We start from the raw sequence: 26445 nt of genomic DNA, 5'->3' as shown, positions 1-26445 counted from the left end.
GGATATGTCGCCGATTGAACATGTGTGGGATTTCGTTGGTCGGCGTCTCGCTCGTAATCCTCGTCCTGTTGCTTCTACAGACGAACTTTGGGTACGCATACAAACAGTATTGAATTCTCTTCCTCAGACAGACATTCAAAGTTTGCTTGACTCCATGCCATGTCGTGTAGCAGCACTTATTGCGAACTGTGGTGGTTACACAAAATACTGATTTCGATCTCTTGTTATTGTTTGTTTGCTTTGAAAGTTTAATAATTTATTTGTACCACTACCACTCAACTGTGTATTAAATTTCATTCAATTATGACGATTCCTTCATGGTGTTGCAATTTTCACAAACAGGAGTTTAGGTGGTAGCCTCAATGATAACTGGGAATAATGGTCTATAATATATCTGGGATAATATATCTATAACATATCTAATATATCTGGGAAATATAGATAAGTATTTTGGTCTGGAGAGCTGTCCAAAGTTTGGACTTCGTAATGTTAATTTTACTTTTTGCGTATTTCACCACATCTCGAGAACTTTTTAAGCGAATTCAAAACTTTTTTCACTCAATTATAAAATTCGCTTATCCAAAATAAATCAATATAATAAAATAACTTTTAGTAAATATTTATTATTTTTTATTACTTTATTTACTAATAGGTGAAAGGTTTTGAATTATAAGGTATACGATTTTTTACATCATTTTATAGATTTTTAATTTGACATAGCGAAATATTGAGTTTGAGCGAAATCGGTTGAATCAATCCAGACAAATGGAATTTCAAAAAAAGTAATATTTTTACTACTATTAAGGTAATTTTTTTACCGTAATTTGATCTGTTAATTTTGACAGTGTAGGTATTTAGGAAATACTTTTTGTAATTACTTTTCTATACCTATAATAGAGATTTTTAAATATAGTGAAGACAGAATTAATATAATTAAAAACTTCAGTTTACTGAAAAGTTTAAACATTTAAGTACATAAGAGTTGAATTTATTTATGACTATTTTAGTCAATAAATATATTCTTTAAGCAATAACTTTTAACCTTGTGATTTTTGCAATATTCATTGATATGCATTTTGATAAAGTGAATTCTTACTGAGAAAGGAGATTTATGTTACGGATGCAGAAATTACATTTTATGCTCATGAAAACTCAGACAAATTATTTACAGTAGTAACTACAAAGGTATTTATTCGCTTTTCTTACTAATAAAATAGACTAAAATTTTTTATTAAGAAATTTAGTTATTCCACTATTAAAATTGATGGTAAATGTGTTGAAGAAATGCACGAACATTATTTCCTTTATTGAAAATGTATGATTGTGTCTAGACTTTTAATAAAAGTTTAGACATCACGAATTTGATTTTTATGATTTTAAGAATAGTTCGCTTAATATAAATGAATAATGTTTGGTATCATATATTTCTGATTAAAAATAACAATTGGGGAAAAATATTGCTAAAAATATTTGAATACAAAAAAAATTTATTGGAGAACAATTCGATTATATCTATTGATAATATGCATTAAGTAAATACGCACGTATTCTTTCAGTGATTTGAAAACTTAATAAGGTTTGTTATAATTTAAAAAATCGAACCCTAATTCTAACATTTAAACTCATTTTAAAGACATACTTGTATATCAATAAAAAATTATTTTAATTTTTAATATTTTATGTTTCGTCATTTAAAATACCAACAGAAAATAACTTTACAAACGAATGATTTTTTGCCTTTTTTTTATTGAGAAAATAATTGACTAAATGAAAAAAAAAAGCAACAAAGTATATATTTATCAAGTTTTAAGAAACAATTGCATGTGTATTCAAAACTTTTGCTCACATAAAATTGAACCTACTTCATATAGTTTTGTCTTAACTTTTTGTCAAGAATTTTTCTTTATGTCTTAGAAAAGATCTTCTCCGTCTGCGGAATATGTAATACTTCGAATTCCACACCCTTTCTTCTGCTGTGGACTTGAGAGGGACGATTTGACCGAATATCCCCTTTTTAGTGATTTTTCTGAACATAGACAAACTCTAAAAGCTGGTCTAGCCTATTGACTTGACTAATTAGAATAAACAACAACTTTATGTCATTAAGTTTAGAGTGTCATAGGGAAACTAAATAGAAGAATTGTGTTTTTCGTGAAATCTGAATTATCTGCTAAAATTATTTCAAAATATTTTTCTTTAATTTCTTTAAGCAATATGTGACAATAAACAAATGATTTATTTCGATTTAAAGAAAACTGCGCTTAAATTTAAAAAAATATATATATTGACTGTTTTTGTAGTTTTAATTATATATTTTTAGTTTTAATTAATTATTATGGGAAGTTGCCGATCGTGTAAACATTTTCAGTACTTTTCATGCGCCATTGCTATCTTTTTCAACGTCTAAAATAATGTGTTTGAGTTAAAATCATTCCAAATAGGGATTTTTCTGTTCAAAACAACTTAAATATAAAAATATGAAAATAACAAGAAACCTAAAAATAAGTTCAGATTGTGATTTTTTAACCTACGTTGGCTAATAGTTCTTTTCATCAACATTATTGCTTCCAAACATATGTATACACAGAGATTTTGATATCGTGAATACTTTGACTTATACTGTACAAGGCGCAAAATGAAAAAAAAAATTAGCTTTTTAATAATTTGTGAAATAATGATTGGATTTCACTGAATATAGCTTAAAATTGATGACTACCTTAGGGACGAACATTAAAAAGGCTGAATAATAAGTTTCGTAATCAGACACAACGCGTACTTTTTCTATATAAACATTTTTTCGATAGATTTGAATATATCTATCTATCTATCTGTCTCTCTCTCTCTCTCTCTCTCTCTCTCTCTCTCTCTCTCTCTCTCTATATATATATATATATATATATATATATATATATATATATATATATATATATATATATATATATATATATACACTCTATAACAAAAAAATCGATGCACGAAATTGCTTTGAAATTTCGTATGCATGAATGTTTTGAACAGATCAGGCTGGAATGATGCCGACTGGGGACGTATAGTCTTTAGAGACGAATCCCGCTTCCAACTGTGTCCTGACGATCACCGAAGACGTGTTTGGAGACGCACATCGCAGAGGGGAGATCCTGCCTTCACTATTGCACGCCACACCGGCCCTCAACAAGGCATTATGGTCTGGGGTGCCATTTCTTTTGACAGCCGGACCCCTTTGGTCGTCATTAGAGGTACACTTACTGCACAGCGGTACGTCAACGACATCCTAACACCTGTTTTGCTACCGTTCCTTTTGCAGCGCCCTGGGCTGGTTTTTCAGCAGGACAATGCCAGACCACATACGGCACGTGTTGCTATGAACTATCTGCAAGCTTGTCAAACTCTTCCTTGGCCAGCCAGATCACCAGATTTCTCTCCCATATAGCATGTCTGGGATATGATGGGAAGGCGATTGCATCTGTCACGGAATGTTGATGACCTCGTTCAACCATTGGATCGAATTTGGCAGGAAATACCACAAGAGTCCATCCGGGAGCTTTATCGGTCTATGCCACGCCGTGTGGCAGCTTGTATACAGGCTAGAGGCGGGTCAAAACCATATTGAACTTGTTACTGTAACACTGCAATAAATTATTCAATTGTTCTGAAATTTTAATCATTTACTATTCTGTACATTATCTTCTTATCCGCCAATTTTCGTTTCAATCGGACAACTCCTTCTTGGTGCGTCGATTTTTTGTTATAGAGTGTATATATATAAAATAAACATCTGTCTATGTGCCTTTCATAGCCTCTTAAAAAATCCGACCAGAATCGAAGAGATTTGGCTTAATGATGTAAAAAGTGATATTGAATTCAGATATTCTCTATTCTGATAACTACAAAATACGTTTGTTTGCTTAATTTAATAACGTAAATCTACCGGGGTGAGCAGCAAATAATAGAAAATATTGAAATGTTCGAAGCGATTTTAGCTTCATTAATTGTGTTATTGCATGCCTTCCAGTTTTGTGCATGATTCCGTACTGTAGTTCAGTACAGATTTATTAATTAATTTCTTCTTCATTCACCCTGTATTTAGAACGGGTTTTCAGCAAAAAAGAACCATAATTCTGAAAACCAGAGTTTCCGGCAAACTTTTAGCATATGAACGAAAAAACTACTAAATTGACTAATTATAACCAGAATTATTAATGAATTTTAAGATTATATTATTTTTAATTAAGCATTTATAATATAATGTATTATGTACACATTATTTATTTTTATTTTCAAATTAACTGTTAAAATAATCTCTTTCTGCCTACTAATTTAAATTTCTGGATATACAGTTATCGAAAAGTGATAAACATGATGGTGTCCCTCCCTCCTCCAGAAAGCGGTTGGTGAAAGAACTGGTACACATTCACATTCATGAAGGTCTTTTCACACGAATCAGTAAAAATGTTGTTAGGTTTGATTTTCTTCCTCTCTTTTTTGCTGTGATGTAATTAACTTGGAATATTTTGAATGGATTGTATTCTAGTTAGCAGAATTAGACAATACATTTTTAACTGAATCAAAAATATTAGCATAAAATGAAAATTACATATTATTTGTTGTAAAAGTTAATTTTAGATTCATTGTAGCTATAACATGTATCTTAGTTTAAGTGGGCATATTAAATGATAGATGGTATCGATTTACAATCAATAGTTATTGTGCATCTGCGGAATGCCAGAAATATGAAGGACACGTAATTCCACGAAATCAAAAACTATTCAATATTTCCTGTCACGAAATCAAATTCATTTTTAGAAGAGGAATTTATAACCATAGCGACAAAAGAAATGATATGTTTATGTCAGGAAGCGTATTGACATATATGACTGCAATAAAGAGAAACAGACCAAGAAAATATTTTTAAAATGCTGAAATTCAACAAAAGATGCAATTGTTTCTGACTCAATGAGTTATAATTTTATTTTGTATCTGAAAAAGTGTTTCTTTTTATGTGTTATTGCGATTGCACTATAACAATAATATCAACAGCTCAAATTAATAAAGGATATTCTTCGAATTAGCTACCTGTATTAGACATCATTAAATATTTCGTTACTTGCATTAGTTATCTGCACGTATAAATATATTAATGCTAAAAATAATTGATTCGATTAAGTTTAGGACTGTTAAATTTTAATTTTTGTTTAATAGTACAGTAGCACTCTTGAAAAAATCTCACTTTTGACGATTTAGCAATTCTAAAGGAGTATTTCGTGTTAACTTTAACATCATTTCGTCACGAAATCACGTGATTTGAGACGAAATGCGAATTCTCTGTCATATGACGAAAATGTTTCCTCAACTCGAAATCTCAACTTAGTGCATGGTTGGAGATTGCTAACTGGAATGGGGAAACTAGAATAAAAACTAGACATTTGAAAATAAAGTGACGCCATATGCCGACTGGCATGTATGGTAGTCAAGGAGTTGGCATCGTATTAGGAAGATCCAGGATTCAAATCCCATTTCGGGCATGGTTGCAATTTATCTTTCTGTTATATCTATCCTTGCTGTGTTACCCATCGATATGGTGCCCACGTTAGAGTAGTTATTTGAGAAGTTAGATAGATTAGGCACTACGAGGCTTTTCTTTTTATTTGGAAAAAAAATTGAATGACGAAATATTTCTTTGATTTTAAGAAATTCGTTCCATCTGATAAGTGACACTAGTTATTTTGATACTTTGACGACGTTTTTGCTCGGAGCCTATACCAGGAAACGGTTTTCTCAAAAAAGTTGAGAATCCATTTTTTTTACAGTGAGCGAGTTCATTAAATGATAATCGGGTATCACAGCATAATGAAAGGCTTTTCTATAGTTATCTGCTTTCGCCAAAACATTTCGTACAAAACTTCATTTCAAAATTCATTACAAAACATTTCGTATAAATACTACTTATTTGTACATAAAAAATATTTTAAAGCAAAAAAACAATTACTTTTACAATTACTTTACAAACACCTTAGTAAAATTTATCTTTTATTCAGCTAACACTCTCGCTAAAGCTGTTTAAAATAATTTAAATCCTTTAATTCAATTTTAAACTATTCAGTTGAATTTAATTATTAATAGTTATAATGAAAATTGGTATTTAAGAATAATTATCGATATTCGGTTCGTTTTATTATGTTTGTTAACGTCACATTCAGTCGACTTTTATTGGCCGATATAATCTAGGATTCATCCTTGCTGTTGACATGAAGATAACACTGATGCATACGTTTACTTCTCTACCAAAACGGATATAGAAACATTGATAGCTGTTATAATTTTCCAGCCTCCTCACCTCGCTATTAACCACTTAATCATTTATGAGCATTTTCAGCCCTGAAACTGCCAGAAAAATTACATTGTGGTGGATTCAAAACCACTTAGAGGCTGTCTTAGAATCTGATCAATCGGATGTTCTACCTTTATGTTGGCTGTTGCCAACATAAAGGTTGTAATAGTTGAAGGCTCTACTTACCATTCCGGCTGGGTGACTTTAGGCACAAATTATAAATAACAACAAAAATGCAAAAATAAATGTTTCATTCCGATATAAAAATTTTAATTATCTTTATACAGAAATCTTAGAAAATATATCAATCAACAATTTCATCTAGTAGGGACCCTAGTAGGGTTTGAAATTGGATCAATATACTTCCAACAAAATTATTCTTAGGCCCTAAAATTATGCTTAGAAGCACAAGTATTAGGATGCCTATATTTTACAATATTGGTCAAGAATGACTTTAAATATTGAACCAATATTCATTTCTATCTAGAATCAATATTGCAAAGTATAGGTACTCAAATATTGACCCTATATTGTAACACTTAAAAGGACCTAGATAGGAATTAATCTTTGTCTGATATTGTAAACATTCTAGGACAAATCAAAGGCACTCCAACATTGCCCCTATATCGTAAGTGTCCTATAAGGAAATTAATACAAGGCCTATAAAGACTTATATTTAAACAATATTCATTTCTATGTCTAGCTCTTTTGTAAGAGATTTAAAAATAAATAAAACTATCAAAATCAGATTTTTCTTTTATGCTCATAAAACATTTCCGTTTATTTGTTTAAGTTCAATAAAAATATTTATCTTTTGAAAAGGAATATTTTTTTTTATTTATTTTTCATATTTCTTCTAAACTTCTGTATTTTAAATACTAAAATAAGCTACATTTGGATATTTGATTTTCAATGACGCTTAGGTTAAAGCAAGAATTAAAGTTTAAAAGACATAAATATATTATATTACTTCCTTTTAGTCAGTTTGTTTTCTATGTCGTTTCATAGAATAAACCAGAATGCAATTTTTAAAGTTTTCATTAAAATTTCAAGTTTCTATTAAGGAGTTTTAAACTCTGTTTTGAAACTTTCTATGCTCAAAGAATTGAGATTTGGTTAATAGAAGTTATTTTAATGATTCATTTAAGTCTCTAAGGAATCACTTCCTAAAATGAGACTTTCTCTGAAGTTAGATTGTTTTGCTCCGCTGGAATAATCTCGTACGGCAGCATATGTTCTATTTATTTTACCCCCAATTTTAAATGTTCAGGAAAGTAATTATCTAGGTATTAAACTTCCAATGATTAAAAGTTCATAAACACACATATTTTAACATATAAAGTTTCCTTATATATGTGAAGATATTTGAAGCTAATTATCACACATTTCTTCGTTAAAACGTCACGATTTCTTTTTCACTAAATTATATTTTAGCAAATATGGGTGTGTGTCTCTGACATTAAATTTAATCAATTAATGAGGCAAACTCTTTAGCGTTGTTTCAAAAATAATTTTTCTGCTAACAAAAATTTCTAGCTTTTTTTTATATAATTCAAGTTTTTTACTCAGCAACTCTTTTTTGTGTATGTGATGATCGTGAAACTTTTATTACTCAACAGCTAGCTAGAGCACTCAAATCTGTACCGAAGCTCTGTTTTTTTCATTTCCTATACTACACACACAGAATTTTTTCATCATAATATCACCATAGGAAATTTATCATAACCTGAATTTGGATCAATTCGCGACAAGGATTGAGCTACATGGCTCAATGAGCGATTAGAATGCAATAGAAATGCAATAGACTGCAATTAGAATGCAATAGAATGCAGTGGAATGCAATTAGAAACCCGTGAGATTTTCCATTGAAGGCTCAGAACTTTCGAATTGTTGTCTCATAGATTGTAAATGATTATCTCAAAATTTATCAGTTCATATTAAAAAGAATGTAATATCAAAGACTATATATCTAATAGCATTCTGTTATCAAACACTACTTTCAAATGATGAGCAATTAACGTAGAAAACTATTTTCAAAGCTGTAATCCCTTTTATGAACCCTCTTTACTTTTCAATACATCTGTCTTTTCCTAAGAAGGTATTGATAATAAAGATAGTTTATAGACGCAAAGGATTAACGTCAAAGGAGATTTCTTCCAACTGAATAGAATAAGGAAATGAAATATCTATTAGGAGTAAATTGAAACATACCAAAATAAAATAAAAAAATGTAGTTGCATGAAATAACCCTTTCTTGATTCCGAAAGCTCTTTCTATTTTATACTACCGTCATTCGGGGCTACTTTGTGCAGGATTTCTCAGTTTTTGAACTTTGACATGTAAAAAAACTATGTTAATTCAAACTTTAGTAAAATTTATCAATATTATATTCATAACTGGACTCAGACGAGTGAATTTGATCAATATTGGCATTATTTGTATGTAATATTTACAAATAATAAGTCAAAACATACCTTGCACAAAGTAGCCCCCAAATGGGGCTACTCTGTGCAGCGATAGGAATTCAGTTTAATAATCATGCTTTTAGTAAAATATTGATATAAAATTGTTAAAAAAGTTAATTGTTGACATTTTTAAAGACAAAAACATCAAGATATGTAAAGATATTAGTTTGTTATTATTTTAAGTAACGAAATCAGACACTGAAGCGTATAACAGTATCAAGATTAATAATAGCTTACAAAAATATACGAATTTTTTATAATTCGATTTAGGAACTAACTGTTCGATTTAGTTCGAATTGCGTATTTGCTAAAAAAAATTGCACATTAAAAAAAAGCGCACAAATTTGTTAACCTTATAATTTAAAATTTTTAGACTATTGTTAAATAAAATAATAAATACCTATTAAAAATTGATTTTCGTATAGAATTAGATTTGGATAAACACTTTTCGTAATTCTTTGTTAAACTTTTCGATTCGCTTAACAAGCTTTCGAGATATGGCAAAATACGCAAAAAGTAAAATTAACATTAAGGATTTCAAACGTTCGCTCTCCACGTTTTTTAACCTTGCCCAAACTATTGGGACCACTCTTCCCAGATTGTGTCTACCCCGATTGTCTTCCCAGATTGTGTTTACCCCGATTGTCTTCCCAGATTGTGTTTACCCAGATTGTCTTCCCAGATTGTGTTTACCCCATTGTCTTCCCAGATTGCGTCTACCCCGTTTGTCTTCCCTGATTGTGTTTACCCCGATTGTCTTCCCAGATTGTATTTCAGAATCAGAAATCCAAATCCGTCGGGGAAAAAAAGGTATCTTCCTTCTGAGAAAGTACGTCTTTGTGACTGATTTCAAAATTTAAAATATAATCTGTCCTAATTATTTAACATATTTAAAATTAAGTCCTCGAATCATAAAGATTAAATTTTAGTACGGGAGACTCTGATAATTAGATTAAAAATGCCTTTTTTTTATTCACATTGTACTTGGTAATTGCCATCTTTTAGGTATTAGAATACTTGTCAAGATAAAATGCACACTAGGAACCAAAAATTAATATTTAAGCGAGAAAGTAAGAAAAACGCTATTTGTATATGCCAAATCACTAGGGAGATAAGCGGAAATAAAAAAAAAATTGAAACTATTGCGATCTGCACAGAAAAAAAATTCCGATAAAATAACTGCAATTCCGTCCTATATGGTAATAACATCTCTGGTAAAAAGACAACTATAATTCTAGTTCATAAAACTAAAATATACTGTATTTGAACCATTCATTTAGTAATTTTTTTCATTCATATGCTAACGGTTTACCAGAAATTCTAGTTTCCAAAATTATAGTTTTTCTTACTGCTTATATAGTAAAAAATGAAAACTGAAAAGTAAATTAAATAAAATTAATTTTTTTTGCGACGTGCTCTAAGATATCATGATAAAATTATCCAGTTCTATTACATTTACCAAACTTTTTCACATATAAGACAATGCTATATTATTAATTTTACCATCTTCTTTACCAAGGGGATTCGATAAAAATTTCCGAGCTTTTCGGTATTCCTATAGAGTTTCTTTCTATAGAGTCGCGATTCTTACCATGTTCTGCTAGTTTTGACCTTAGTTTATTCTTCAGTGCTGCATCATTTCAAACATTTTTAGTTTTCTAGTAAAGATTATAAAAAAAAATTATCACAGTTTTCATATTTAATTAAATAAATATTTTTCACTAAAAAGTGGCGATAACTTTCATAAAACTTTGAATTTATTTAAAAATTTCTAATTAGTTTTCATATCGATTTCTTATTCCAAAAATAGCTTGTGTTAATGTTTTTCAAAAATTCCTTATTTTTAATGTCTGTTATTTGTTGCTTCGAAGAATATTCTGTTTAAAATAATTTTAAGATTCATTTTAAGATTCATTTTGGTAAAATGATTTGTCAAACATTATCGAAAATTTTTTTGACTACATTTCTATTTCATATATTTTTTATTCGCTTTACCAAATTTATGAATAACTAAACTGAAATAACATCAATAAGGTAGGGAAGCATTGTCCGAAAACAAAGCTTATGTTTACCAAGTGGAGAGTAAAATAATTTATTAATGAGATTTTAAAGAATCAGTAAAGTAATTTTTTACAAAGTCATTTTTTAAAGTAATTTTTCTTTCTCATTTTCTTTATAAACTAAGTTGATTTTAAAGTTATTTTATCAGCGGTTTAGGTTTGATTTTTACTTCAGAAAAATATTGATTTTTGAGCACAAATATTTCGTTCAAAAAGCAGTAAATAATTAATTTCAGTAAACATTTTAAATTTATCTACGTCTTAATAAGATAAAAAGAGTATTCTACAAAAACTTAGTTTTTTCTTTAAAATTTTTAAATTTTTTTTTTTAGAAACCTTGAATGTAATAAAAATAGCAGATTCATTATGGTGGACATAATGAGCATTTCAAAAATGAATGATGATGTGAAAAATCAATGGATGGAAGACAGAAGATGACTGAGATGTTAGCTCTGCTGTCTCCTACTAACAAAAAAATTCAAGTTTTATTCCATCTAACTCTTTAAATTATTTACAAAGTAGCGCAACAGATGGCGCTTTCGAGTGAAAAATCTGCAAAACGGTATTTTCAACTGAATTACAGACCATTCAGTCAGAAATATCAGAGCATACATTTGTTTTTTACTGTATTTTGATTGTACCCCTTTGTTACTGCAAAATAGTGATTATTTTTCTAAAACTAGTTGTTATTTAGCCAATCTATCTGTTGGAATAATACTTTGAAGCTTATTTTGAAGTGTAGTGAGAATAAAATCTGGTTTCCTGAGAAAAACGGAACAGGACGTACGTTAATGCCAACTACATTTTTCTTTCTTTTATTAATTATTCAAAATTTTGCTATTGGTCATTTTTGAGTGTCAATAGGTTGAACACAATCGTTTAAAAATATAACTTTATGCAGTTAAAATTTTTGCTCGGCATGGACACTTATTTTTAGGATTATATAAGTAAGGGATAAAAAATATTGCAGATTAAATATTTATTAAACAAATAATAATTTTGCTGAATTTGTAAAATGCAATTCCAATGTTTTGAAAAAAAAGCAAAAAATATCGGTTGCAAAAGCAAAACTAGAAAAACCACAGTAACCGAGAAAGGAAAAAATATAAGAAACAAAACAAGAAAAACTAACAGTGGCTGAGAGGGGCAAATCAGGGGGAAATGCATTTTTACGCGCTTGAGACGTGGTGAGGAACTAATGACAATAATAAGGTAATCAGCAATTACATGAATAAAAAAAGATTCCAGAGCATCAAGATGAGCTGATGTGACTGGAGGGGATAATTTTGGCATCGCCGAAATTTATTTTCTGTCCACGATTCCAGCAATTGATTATTTCTAGTATTCTTAATAATGGACATATCCTTATCCTATCTTGTACGTTAAGTCTAAATTTTCAAGAGTGTTAGTCAAGGAGTCGGTTACGGTGTCATTCGAAATGTAGGGGGTAGTAAGTTCAATCTTGGCAACCGACAAAACAATCAGCTTGTATACGCAGCAAGGTGCGTGTCAAATATATCGTGGCTGAAATTTTACTCTTTGTTTTTTGTGTGGAAGTTCGAAGGGAGGGATACCAGTTCAGGCTCTGTCCACGTCGTTTAATCTGTGTCAAAATTATGCGCATCTGAAAAAACAAACTAAATTAAATTTCACATTTGAATGTCGAATAGGGGAGAGTGGGATAACACCGTCTTGTGGGGTAAAGCTACTTACACTTATTTTTTCCAAATTTGTTTCTGTTTTCCAATGGACAAACTCTGAATTACGCTTTAGTAGACAAGAAAAGGACCTACCTTATTGAAAAGTTGTTGATTAATTCAGGGCAAAAATAAATTTCTAATTTCTAGCAACATAGTAAAACAAATTTATTTCTGCGTAAATAAATTTGTTTTACTTTGTCAACTTTCTATTGTTCACATGTTTTTAAGCTATCTTATTTTATTGGTCATTAAAGTTATAAAAATATTTTCTAGACTAGCTTATTACAAGTTTACTAAAGATTCATACCCTAACAAACAATAAGGATTTAGCCCATTGAGCAGCACTGTTCTCTGTAATTACGATAACCTTAGTTCGACGGTTAAAATCAGGTATTACGGTGTGGCATGTCCTTCTTCTTGATGCGTGCCCACGAAAGCTACTAAACTACGAAAGAGACCATTCACAGTTAATAAAAAGCTTTATTTTCATTTTCTGTAGAATTTTAAGAGCAATTATATATAATTGTAGTCTTTACTTTCTTTATTTTATAACCGACGTTGAACAGCAGACCCAATTTCCGGGTTTGCGACTACTGATGTTCAAATACGTAGCCTTGCAATTTTGAACCCAATCCAGAAGACAAGAACAATTTTAAACTTTTGGATCAAGTATTGGAATAAATTTGCCTTCGTGGAGGAATTTTCGATGGAACTAACTCGCATTTGCGTTACATGGAGTGGAAAATCACGAAATTTTCCGACAGTTAGCCTGACAGCAAGGGAACTCTAACCCATGATCCGCCTACCACTGAGGATATTTTACGTCAGCATTGAGGTCAGTGCAAGCCGGATGCGGAAATAGTATCGACCTGCTATCGCTGGGATTCGATCACGTCATTGGAAGGAGAACGCTCTATCACCTAAGCCATCATGGCTCGTAGTCTTTACATAGATATAGAGATAAGAGTGCTCCTCACACTATTCTATTGATATATTTTGCTTTGGATATATTGATACAATATTCGAAAGCACCCGTTTTTGTGGAAATAATCGTGTGAGCTGATAAAAAGAATCTATCTCTTTTCTTTCGGATTTTTATTAATTTTTCCCCTTTTTTTCAGAATTTTTTTTTTGGATATCAATTATTTTTATTATATATTTTTTTCTTTCTTTTTCTTTCCCCCTTTTTTTAATGCTCTGTAATTTTTTACATGTTTTCTCTACATTTTGAACTTGACATGGAAATATTACACCAGCTCATAAATATTTAAAATTTAATCGTTATTAAAATACATAAATATTTTTAATAATGACATTAAAAGATATATTATGAGATTGGAAGAATTTCGAAGCATTAATAACTTTTATTGTTAAAGTTCAGGATTTTATTTTTTTTTTGTACATTTTTTCTACTTCCTTTCTGTTTAAAGTTACGACACGTTATCAATTTCAATGCCAAATTCTAATAAAAAGTTCTTAAACGTCTAAACGGGAAACATAAAGCATAATTCTTCCTTATTTACAGCAGGATAAATTCTTCTAGTTCATCTTATAATTCAATAGATGTCACCTTTTTATTTTCTGAAGAGTAACTTGGAAAATTACGTTTTCTCATTTTGTGTCTTACAATAATTCTTGCCAATCGCTATCACGCAAGCTGGTATTTGACTACTACTGTTAAACTTTTGTTACCAGATAGGAACAAAACTACCTCAAAATAAAATTTTTTGTATATAATGAATGCATGGAAATAAATTAAAGAAAAAAGAATGATAGTGAAATACAAACAATTTATTTTTAAAACGAAAAGTTGATGCAGCGCCGCCGTGACATCACTGACTGAAATCAGAAGCTTGGAGCGGCACGTGTCTCTTCGAGGAAGTGAGCTAGCCCTTCTATTCACCACTCTTTAGACCTGGGGCCTTCTTGTCTTAGCTACACGGTGTTACTCCACCTCATGTTGTGAAAGAAAATTCAAAATGACTACTTTCGTTAAAATTTTATTGCTCAAATTTGACAGAGGATTATTTTTATTAAAATTTTGATACTGACAACTTTTACAAAATGTTTAGAAAGATGCAAAATATAACTTCGTACTTTTTTTTAAAATTTATTTTCTATTTCAATTACTTAACGCATTTTTTAGAGATTAAGTCTTCGGGAATTATTAGAGGCCTCCATCCCTAGCTTTTAATTCAGTTTGTAATCAGTTTTGTGGTAATACAACACAAATGTTTTTTATAATGCTGATATTTTGTTTTCAAAATGAGCAAAAAACATAAAAAACATATTGATTTTCAGTATAAATATTTAAATTTCTTTTTAAGAAATTAAAAAAGTGTTAAATATGGTTACTAAATTTCCTACATAATTCATAATTTATTGTCATAAATAGGTCATGAAATGCGACGATTCCTTGCTTGATTTTATCCTTGCAAGATAGAGAAAGTTAGCGTTAAACTAGAATATAATCAATTCCTTTAAGCAATCAATTTCTTGAATATAATCAGTTCCTTTAATTAAGAAAACGTAACTTTTAACCCACGTGGATGTGTGCCTCTTGGACGAGTGTTAAGGCACTCGGAGTCATTCTATGACCCCAAATTTAATTTATTCATATGCTGACAAGAAACTTAATAGTTTTTTGTAGAAATATAACACTTTTGAGTCTTAGACATTTACTTTCTATTACTTGACTATTAGAAGCTTTTTATACTAAGCATGATAATATTTACTTAGTTGATAAGTAGTATATAAATTATAGCATTTTACTTGATATCTTTGTTTTAATGCAAACATGAATATGCATAGTAATTTTTATTTATAATTAATTTTCTTGGAGACACATGTTCGTTGCAAAAAACTCTGTGCTCAAATTGCTACTTCCAATTCTAAAGCAAAACTTCATTTTGACGAAGTTTTTTATTTTAATCTGTTTAATATTTGAGCACGTAATTCGTGATTCTAACTTTAATTATCCACACGCTTACTTGCGTTGATCACTAATAAGTGAAATAGCAATGTTTTCAATTTTTATACACAGTTAGACGTCCGTTTTTAAGCACAGTCAGTGGGTTTTTGCTAGATAGCTAAGTAGTTCTTGTATTTATTAGAGAAAAACTTGAATGAAAATAGTAAACAAGTTGGAATCACTTTAAATTTGAACGAAAAATAATGCATTAAACTCATCCATAACGAGAAGTGAATTGATTTACAGAGCAAAAAGAGGGACCCGTGAATTCAATCTATGACCCCCCGTAACTGATAAAGTGAATAGTTGGAGGAAGAAAATACAAAAAATAACTTATAATTATTCAGAAAAGGCATATAAGGAAGAAATTCTCAACTACTAATAAAATAGGGGAGAACAGTTGTCTAGTTTTCTAGGAATAAGTGCTTATACAATGCAATGGGTCATAAAAATTACCCCCGCGTGTTCTCCCGGATTAATTATTAATGTAATTTATTTATTATATTTTCAATATTTTTTTCACAAAAAATCTATTTCTGTTTAAGAAAGATTATTTCAATATGCTTAAAAATACTTAAGGTAAAAAGTTCCTTCTGATAATTTTAAAAATAATGTTGTTCCATGACTGAATTTGATTGTACTAATTAAGTCACTAATCTAGTACCTTTTTAATGGATAATTTAATAAAAATTACGATACAAGAAATTTACTATACTTTATTTCGTTACTTATAGAGACGCTTCTGTACTTTATAAGTTAAAAAGAAGGTAGATATTTTAATCTTTGTTGGAAATCAAATAATGAAAATGCGATGAATTTTACTGACCATATCAATTATTCTTTGAAATATAAAAGAACAGTTTGCTTCCTAATAAGCATAATGCACTGTACTCCAAAGAACTTGAAATTGGTTTAAATGCCTTTCAATTATTTATGTAACTTTTAGAAATGTAGATTAGAAATTTCAACAATGACGGCAGAAAATGCATTTTAGAGAGAAATGATGAGGAAAGCGGTTTATGAGTTTTCCTTTTAAGCATTTTTTGACGTTGTAAAGTTTATAAATGAAATTTTCAGATAAATAACAAAAAGGTTTGAACACAGATTTTCCGTTGAATTTTTTTAACATTTTTATTCGTTGCAAATACTACAAATAATGGGCTTTTTTAAACTTTAGCGTGCTATGTTAGAACGCATGATCGCAATTGTGCCTTAAGGTTTTCGACTCGTGGTAATCTTTAAAGATAAATATTATGCACAGTGTACACGATCCAGGAAAAGTTGTTTAGATAAAAATCATTTGAGGTCCATGATTTCTTTCTACACATTCCCTATACACCAGCTACGTCGACTTTTTTCTTAAAAAAAGTTTTATGAGATTTTAAAATTTGTTACGTAACGTAAAGGCGTGGTGTAAGGGTTAACACGTTAACTTTTTAAAACGTTTTCTGGATACGAATTCTTACGATGACTTTCTCTTCATTCTCAATTTCTGATTTTTTTCTCGCGTAAATTTTTAATATGAAGTAAAAAAAATGTTTCTAAGGTGTCTGTGCATTTTTACCTGAGTTAAGGAGTAACATTTGTGTTGAGTACTTGAAATGTTTATCTCTGACTGAGAAATTTTCGGTAATTTACGCTGCAACTAGAACTTCAGCTTATATTCGACTGAAATTATAAACATCTTATTAAAAAAAGATTCATTCGGGAATATTTAGGAACTAGGAAACTATTAGACATGGTGCTTAGAATTCCTTTGCATATTTTTCAATTAACTTTTCAACTAAGCCAAATTTGAATTCAAATAATTTTTTAATACTTAATACATGTAAGTACAAGTTAAAAAATCCTTCAAATGTGATGAATGAAATTTTTGCAGAAGTTACAATTTAAAAAATTGTTGCAATTTTAATTTGAGTAATACTCACTTTCGTTAATAATTATTATTATTTACTAATTAAGCAAGTAATTAACTAGTATTTACTTATTAAGTAATTATTAAGTATTATTTACCAATTAAATAGTTATTAATTATTTTTTACTAATTTGTATCACATTATTACTTGAGTTCAATATAATTATCGATATTTCTCTAACTAATTTTCATAACATTAAAAACTTTGTTTCGTTTTTAAACCTATTGGAGCTAAATTTTAAGCAACCGGCGTCGTACAAATCTTTCCGACCCTGTCTCTGACTCCTGAAAATTTTCTTCGACTAAAAGTGTCGGCTCCAACTCCTCAGTTCAGTTTTTTACCGTAAGCTTCCAGGAATAATTTTTACAGTGTTCGAAGAAAAAACTAATGAAATATAGGATTAAATAGCAGCTCTTTACTTAAACTTTATTGTATTTTATGATTGAATACTCGAAAATGTAACTTAATACATTTTTTAGCCTTCCTACTTGTCTGGAGTATTCTAGAAGATATCAAAACATTAAAACACCTCCTCTTTAATTATAATCACCCACTGCAGAATTTAACTAAGACATTTACTCATTAACGCCTCTCAGCATCCTAATGCTCAAAATTGCATGTTATTATCGGTATTTGAGCTCTGACGTTAATACGTGTAATTCTTCTATAGATTTATTAAAGGAAGAGTTGAGGCTTCATCTTTCAAAAAGCTACTTCACCTAATATTCTCAACTCACGCAAACGATCGTGACAACAACTTCCAGAAATATGTAACTACCTTTAAGTCTTTCCAGGCAGTTCAGATCGTGCCGGCAATATTCTGGAGCGAAATTCCTGGATCTCGCCAAAATCGACCGCAACCCTTGATAAAAGAGCAACCCTACAGCAGAGAGACAAACTCAAGGGGTAACCCGCAGTCAGTGACTGCTCGCAGTTAGAGGCAGTCGTTTCGTCATTCCCTGCACTCAAATAAGGGAGAGAGGAAAAACTCTTTCCAAGTTTTAACCCACTTCCTCATCTTCAGCATCCTTAAATTCATCCTGCGCATCCTTTTATTCATCTCCCTAGCATTTTATCTCCGGAATCTTTCTTTTTTCCTCTTTCCTTTCTACTTCGTTTGCAATTAAAGTTTGAAATATTTTTTTCAAATGTGTGTGCGTTAGATTGAATTAGCTCGCCACCATGTCATCGGTGTTCGATATGCGTGCAGTAACCATGTGCCCAGAAGTGTTACGGTGGTGGCAACGACCTTAACTGTCAACCGCGCTGTCAAGGATGTGATCTGTGAGTGAGAGACAAGTTGTGCGAAAAGATAAACCAGGTGAGAGTTGGGTGAGAAAGATCTAAAAGTTCATGTTCTTTATTTAATTTAAGTTTATTTTGGGGTTACAATTAGAGGTGAAAAGTTTGTATAAGCATTTAGGTAATTTCAGCAATACGTAAAATATTTATAATAAATGTTTTAAACTTTGAGTACTTCTTCATCACAAATAAAGAAGTATTTAGAAAAGAAACGTTTGTATAAAAACATATAACTTTTGCTTTAAATACATAATTCATTGATTTTAAAGATACTTTACTCTAAAAAAATATATAAGTAACTAACTTGTCTCAATAATAATTTATCAATTTTAAATATTCATAAAAATGCAATTATAATTCATAAAAATGCGATATAAAATGCAATTTATCAATTTTAAAAATAATTTAAGTGAAATATTTGCATTCGAATCTAATCTGTCTCTATAAATTTATCGTAAAGCATAATTTATTAATTTTATAACTTCTTTACTTGAAAAAATTGTATCTAACTAATATCCCTTAACAAGATTGTAAAGCATATTTCATAATTTTTATAACTACTTTTCCCGAAAAAAATTACATTTAAAAACATATCTGAATAATAATGTTGTGGAACATTATTTATTTATTTTAAAACTACTATGCACGAAAAAAATTGGATGTATAAATATCATGTGTCAAAAATTGTGTCAATTGGATGTTATATCATGTGTATAAATATCACAATATTTTAAAATAAAATTTATAAATTTCAAAACTACTTTATCTGAAAAAATCACATTACGTATTAACATATCTAAAGAATAATGTTGTAACTCATAATTTATAAATTTTAAGAATAATTTCTCGAAACAATTATAATTTCAAAATTACATACATTAATAACATTGTAATTGTCAATTTGTTCACAAACTTTTTATACCAATGATTACTTAATTGATTCATAATACATTTATTTCTCTTGATTATGATTTCTTAAATATAAATAGCGTTTATATTATAAAACATGATATGAAAGGAATTTAATAAGCATAAATTGATATGTTTACTTTTATAACGTTTCAGTATGAATTTTGATTGAATAAAGAAATACATTACATCATACATATTAGTATAAGTTGCTCAACCTAGTAAAGATGTGATAAGTAGGCAACGCTTTCGAAAAAAAAACTGAGTAATAAATTTAAACTGTATGATTTTTATTCCATTTAAACTGTAATTCCCAAACTGAATTCATCTCAACCAATGATAAGCAATTATCTCATTATAACCGAAAAAAAGAATAAACTGTAATCCATAAGAACTGTATTCTTTAAAAAAATTCATTCAACTACGATTTCGTTTTAAAGGAACAGCAAATAATTGATTATTTATATTCTGGTAAATAAAGAACAATTTGGAATATAAAATATTTTAAAACTCGTTATTAAATTAAAAGTAACCAAATCTTCAATATTTAACTATTTAAGTGCAAAACATTTGGAATAATATTTTTATAACTGTGAATAGAAAAAAATTTCGAACGTATTTCAAAAATTTTTTTTAATAGTAAAAGTTATTTTTTCATGATTATTTTAATTTTTGATTAATTTTGAGTTTTAACTTGGTGTAAAATACTATTGTAAAGTATTACATAAAATACTATAATATAAAATATTATTGTAAAATATATAATGAGGCAATTATAAAAAGAAGCAATAAACATAAATAGGCTAGGTTTGGAGTTGCGAATCGCTCAAAAAGAATTCAAAACTATTTCCTATATTTAAAAATAGTTTTTAGTTACCTAAATATGGAATTTTTTAGATTATAATTTTACAATATTTACTAGCAGTCTTTTTTTACTGAAATCAAATTGCAGAAAAAAAATTCTTTTATGATCGCTGTATTTTATATTATTCCAAGAATAATTGACTGTTATTTATTAAAACTTTAGAACAGTTAATAAACTGAAATTAGATTCGGAATCAATAATTAAATACACTTCAAGAAAATTTTATTTTCAAAATTGACTTTGAGCACTCTTAAAATTTTCGACAGTATTATTTTACACAAAAGAAAAATATTCTAAACAGGATTGGCAATTTAGAGAAGAAGACAAATTTTTATGCAACCGTGTAGAGGTTAAAAAGGTTTTAGAATTATACTGCTCTACCATTAGAAGAAAAATGCAAATAATCAAAGAGAGTTTAGAAAGAAATAAACAAAAAATAGCTTATAAACTTATTTGAAGTAGAATGATTTATTTTAGAACATAGTAAATAAATTAAGAGCAAAGTGTTTATTATAAGACTTATAATATTTACGGAAAAGTCTAAAATCTTTAGCCTAATAACTTTATAGTTTAGCTCATACACTTTCGTAAAAAAGTAGATTAAGTCTATTAATTTTAAACATCAATAAAATAAAATAGTTAGTGTTTCTAAAATTTTTTTAAAAGGATAAACGTTTTTAAAAAAAATTTTCATTGCAAAGCAAATTAATCTCCAAATGCTTTGTTTTAAAAGAATGCTTCCCTAATTATATATATATATATATATATATATATATATATATATATATATATATATATATATATATATATATATATATATATATATATATATATATATATATATATATATATATATATATATATATATATATATATATAAATTTTATATAAATAAATTATATATACATTTTCTGTTATTTACTTATTTGGTGTTAATAAATTAGTGGTACTAATTGCCCTACTATCCTAATTAATTGATGTTGACAAAATAGAAAATGCTTTCAAAAATTGTTTCATCGCAAATTACTCTACGTATTTAAATTAAGGTTTGTTTTAAAGGAATGCTTCCTTACTTTGATGTTATTTCAGTTAAGTTATTCATAAATTTAGTAAAGCGAATAAAAAATATATAAAATAAGAAATATATAAAATAAGAAATATATGAAATAAGAAATATATAAAATAAGAAATATATAAAATAAGAAATATATAAAATAAAACTTATATAAAATAAGAATGTAGTCCAAAACATTTTAGACAATTTTTCACAAATTAAAATGAATCTTATAAATATTTCAAACAGTATTCAAACAGTATCCTCAAAGCAACAAATAACAGATATTAACATTATAAAATTTTTAAAAAAAATTATCACAATCTATTTTCGGAGTAAATAAGGAAAGCAAAAACTAATCTTAAATTTTAAAATAAATTCAAAATTTTATGAAAGTTATCACGGCTTTTTCGTGAAAAATATTTACTTAATCAAATATAAAATCTGTGATATATTTATTTTTATACTCTTTATTAGAAAATAAGAAAAAAATCTGCACTTTCTTCACGTTTCTGAAATGATTAAAATATCTGTAAAATAAAAAAAAATAATTTAGATTTTCATGACATAACATTATTTTGTCTGTATCTATTTCTCCAAAGGTAAAATTTCGCTATTAGATTGGAAATACTAGAGGGGAAAAAAGAAAAAAAAAAGATTAAAATTTCACCGTTTTTTTATTTTTTTATTTCTTAGCTAGCAGAAACCGGTGAATATTTCTTCTCCTTGCGCTAGCTACATTTTTTAAGCATAAAACTTGACACAGCTGAAAAATCTGCAACGTAGCGAAAGAAAATAACAAAAGCTTCAATCATTTGTAAAATATTGTATTGTTATTTTTATGTTCTATACAAACATTAAGTGTGTTATTTCCATGACTATATCATATTGTAGGCATAAGAATACTTTTACAAATACATAGCAATTCCATATGTGTCTGGTAAATTCAAAGGAGGCATAGGGGAAAAGCGTTTGCCTCCCAAAGAGGTGACCTGAATTCGAATCCCAGCGATGACTGATCGACTCGAATTCTGCGCTCTTTTCGTACCGACTACAGTGCTGACGTATAATATCCAGAATAATAGGCGGGTTATGGAGTCTCCTTGCCATCAGGCTAACTGTTGGAGGTTTTCGCGGTTTTCCTCTCCATGTAACGCAAATATTCCATCAAAAACTCCTCCACGAAGTTAAAATTCTCTAAATGCTGGATTCAGGAGTTCCCCTGTCTTTTGGATTGGGTTCAAAGATACAAGGCTACGGAATCGAACATTGGTAGTCGTCAACTCAGAATTGGGTTGGCTGTTCAATGACGGTTATAAAAAAAAGAAGAAAAAACACTTTAAATCATAAAAGAGTCTTTTACTGCCATTTCACATAAATTTTAAATTTCCTCCTAAGCAAAACAATATAAACAACATTAAATGCGATACAATACAAAAAGTAGCATTGTTACTGCCTAAGAAATTGTAGAATTGTTCACTTTTCTCAACCATTAATAAAATATTTCATTTCTTCTCCTGAACAATCAAACGCATTTGAAACAGTTTTAACGCTATTATATAAAAATTATTTTAGTACCATTGGTTTGATTAGAACGAAAATTTATCGATAAAAAGAAGGATAATAAAAAATAGATGAATGGATATATTTCTTTTAATTTAACCAATGTGCGTTAAATTTTGGTAAGCAAGGATATTTTTGTAGAGTATTGCTTTAAAAGGAATTACATAACTATTTATCTTTGATTATTTATTTTAATTATTTTAATAACAGTCAAAAGCATTTTATATTAAAAGATATAGGAATCTTTATCTCTACCTCATTTTAATGTATGTTATTTTACACTACAAAATAATTACGAAGCACTAAATAATTTCTGATTAATAAAATTTCAGGAAAGACTATTTTAAAAATTTTTATATTTAAGGAATAGCTGACCGACTGCAGTCAAATTTTAAACTTTTTAATTTAAAATTACGCATTTGAAGAAAAAACTTGCAGTCATTATATGTTGAAGCGTTTTGACCATTATTAAAATAATGACTAACAAATAACAAATGATTATGAAGAAAGAAATGCATAGACATATTTTGGAGTCAACGAAATGATAATTGAGTACACAAATTTTTTGATTCTTTTTGTCAATTGCAAGAATAGGCAAAGTACGCAAAATGTATTTTTGCGTACTAAATGCAACTTTTAGAGCCACTAGTCCCCCTAAACTAATGGAATCTAATTTTTCCAGATTGCTTCTAGCTCTAATATATTAAAGATGAAGACTCCTAAACCCTCTAAAAAGAAATATTCTACTTAGAGATTTTTAAGTCTGATTTTGTAACTTAAGATATCATTCGCACAAATTAACTATAATATTAAATATATGATCCTCAAGCTATTGAAAATGCATCTTTGTGCATGACAACCTTATGATTAGATAGAAGGTTATTAAAAGTTTCGGCTTTTTACTCTATCACTTTAACGTAATAATTTTCTAAATTTTATGTTTCCCTTATTTTTATCACAATTTTTGTAATTTTTAACTCTTCAATGGCAATTTAAGTAAATAATTATTTTCATTATAGACATCATTTATCTTTATCTAGTTTTATAACTGAAACTCTGTTAAATATCAGAAAACTTTAATTATCTGTTAAATGTTTAAAAAAATTAATTTAATTTTTTGATTTGTAATTTTTATTTTATTGAAGTTAAAGTGAGCTTAAAACTACTTTTTTTAAGCAAAAAATTATTTTTAAACTTAGTTCTTATGCTGAAGTTTGATTTTTTTGAAAAAGAAAAGACTTTCGTTAATGTTTTACGGATATTGCAGTTAAGATTTAAAATTACTTTAACCTTTGAATTAAGGTATAAAATATAACGTGTCAAATGAGGTGATTTGACAAATATTCTACTTATCTTGTCATTTCCGAAGTTTCTTACAATTTTTTTCAGTGATTGATAGACGTTTAGATAAAAGAAGTGAAAAAATGTTATATAAATTTAAATCCGAACAATCATGCATAATGTATAGATTTTTTCCTAAAAATATTTTGAAGTTAAAAATATTTGTCGTACACAATTTTTTTTTGAGGAAAATAATATGTGGAGCATTAAAATAATAGAATGTCTACCGTTTACCCTAATTTACAATTTTAACGTAATAAATATTTAAAATGCTTCGCATTATTAATCAGCTCGTAATCAAAAAATTAGTTTATTCATTTGATTTTCGCGTTATTTTATTAAAGACATTCTATTCTAATTTTCATTTTCAATTGCATTATTGATTATTAGGAATTAGGAACATAAATCTACTTAACAGTTTTATTATTCAGTAGATTTTTGAGCAGAGTAACGTATACTTGAAGCTAAATGTAAATAATAAAATAATGCTTGTTTTGAGTAAATGCTTATTTAATATATTAATTATAATTCTTAATGAATCAGCGAAAGATTAGCGTATAATTAATTATCACTTATATTTTTCTGAAAATGTCCTTTTTTAATAATTGAATTAATCCTAATTTATAATTGTCATATTTATAATTGTCATTTGCACAAACAATAAAGATTACTAATTTCAAGATAATATTGGTTAAACATTTTAATAATAATAGTAATTAAAACTACTATTATATTAATAGTAATACATTTTATAATATTTTACTATTAATTATAATCTTTTAAATAAAATCGAATAATAAATAAAATTATGTGATTACTCTTTTTTAAATCATAAATATTCATTCGTGGTAATTATTTGTTATTTACCATATTTCAAGATCAAACAATCAAAATGGGCACAGTAGTTTGAAATTTAATCGAAGAAGTTACAATAATGTAATATCTTAAAGAATGACGAAACATGAATCAATTTTTGAAAAAAGATTTTTTTAAGTATAAAGAATTCAACTTTATAATATTTACATTATATTTTGCAATATAGAACATACAGATTTTATAAAGTGTTCAGAGTATGATGAAGTTAAAATAAAGAATTACGTTAAAAATATCATCTTTATATGGAAGACAATAAATCTTTTATTAATTATGAAGCCATTTTTTAAATTTAAATTGTATTAAAAGTAAAAAGTAAGTTACAGTAACTAAAATTCTACTACAATTAAGTAATTGCAATTATAAAGCGATTTTTTCGTATTCGTATTATTTTTCGAAATTATGTTTAACTCAAATTTGGTCAAATCTGGAAATAGTAATTTTTGTAAAATTTCTTTCAACAGTAAATAAATTTCTAATAACAGTTTGTGTGTACATACATTCCTGGAAATATTAGGTGCAAAACAATCATAATTGCAGATTTTACAAAGTTTAAAGGACTATATAAATTTCCTTGTGACCAATACAACGAAGCCAAACTCTAATTTAATAATATCCAAGCACTAATTGCGACATTGATTTTCCTACGCTTATTTTTAGTAATAACGTCATTATTAACGCATGTATTTATATTTATCATCAAAAACACCGACAAATGTTTTATATTTATTTTTTTTAAATTTCATGCTAATTTTTTATAGCTAAAAATAACATTAATTAATACTGTAATTGTTTTAAATACAAATTTTTTTGACAAATTACAATTTCTGGCCACCAAAAAAACAGCTGCAATCCACAAAAAATAGGAAATATGGTTACAAAAATTTGGTCATTAGAGCCGTCAAAGGACTCCCTAATGTTAATTTTCTGAGAGGGTTTCGTCATATCCCGACAACTTTTTTTAAACAAATTCAAAACTTTTCGCACGCAATTACAAAATTCATTTATACAAATAAAATTTTAGGCAAAAAATTATTTTTAATAATTATTCATTTTTTTTTGTTATTTATCTAATAATATTTAGAACATTTTTGTACT

The 26445-nt window shown here is 28.0% G+C and overlaps 1 protein-coding gene and 1 long non-coding RNA gene across 4 annotated transcripts in view; one reads left to right on the top strand and one right to left on the bottom strand.

Annotated features, from left to right (window-relative positions):
* Nucleotides 1-26445, bottom strand: part of LOC122269283 (uncharacterized) — a 123857-nt gene that overhangs the window by 49716 nt on the left and 47696 nt on the right. The gene's annotated exons all lie outside the window — the stretch shown is intronic.
* LOC107437872 (calcium-activated potassium channel slowpoke-like) overlaps nucleotides 18339-26445 on the top strand; it is a 222539-nt gene continuing 214432 nt past the window's right edge. For all 3 annotated transcript variants that reach the window (XM_071180105.2, XM_087160373.1, XM_071180104.2), the window contains exon 1: nucleotides 18339-18761. The gene's annotated coding sequence lies outside the window, so the exon portion shown is untranslated. The remainder of the gene's footprint in view (nucleotides 18762-26445) is intronic.

This window comes from Parasteatoda tepidariorum, chromosome 1 (genome assembly GCF_982258835.1).
Source record: "Parasteatoda tepidariorum strain Cologne lab strain chromosome 1, Ptep-v5.0, whole genome shotgun sequence".
NCBI lineage: Eukaryota > Metazoa > Arthropoda > Arachnida > Araneae > Theridiidae > Parasteatoda > Parasteatoda tepidariorum.
The sequence above is the reverse complement of the archived record's forward strand: the minus strand, read 5'-3'. Positions and strand labels throughout refer to the sequence as shown.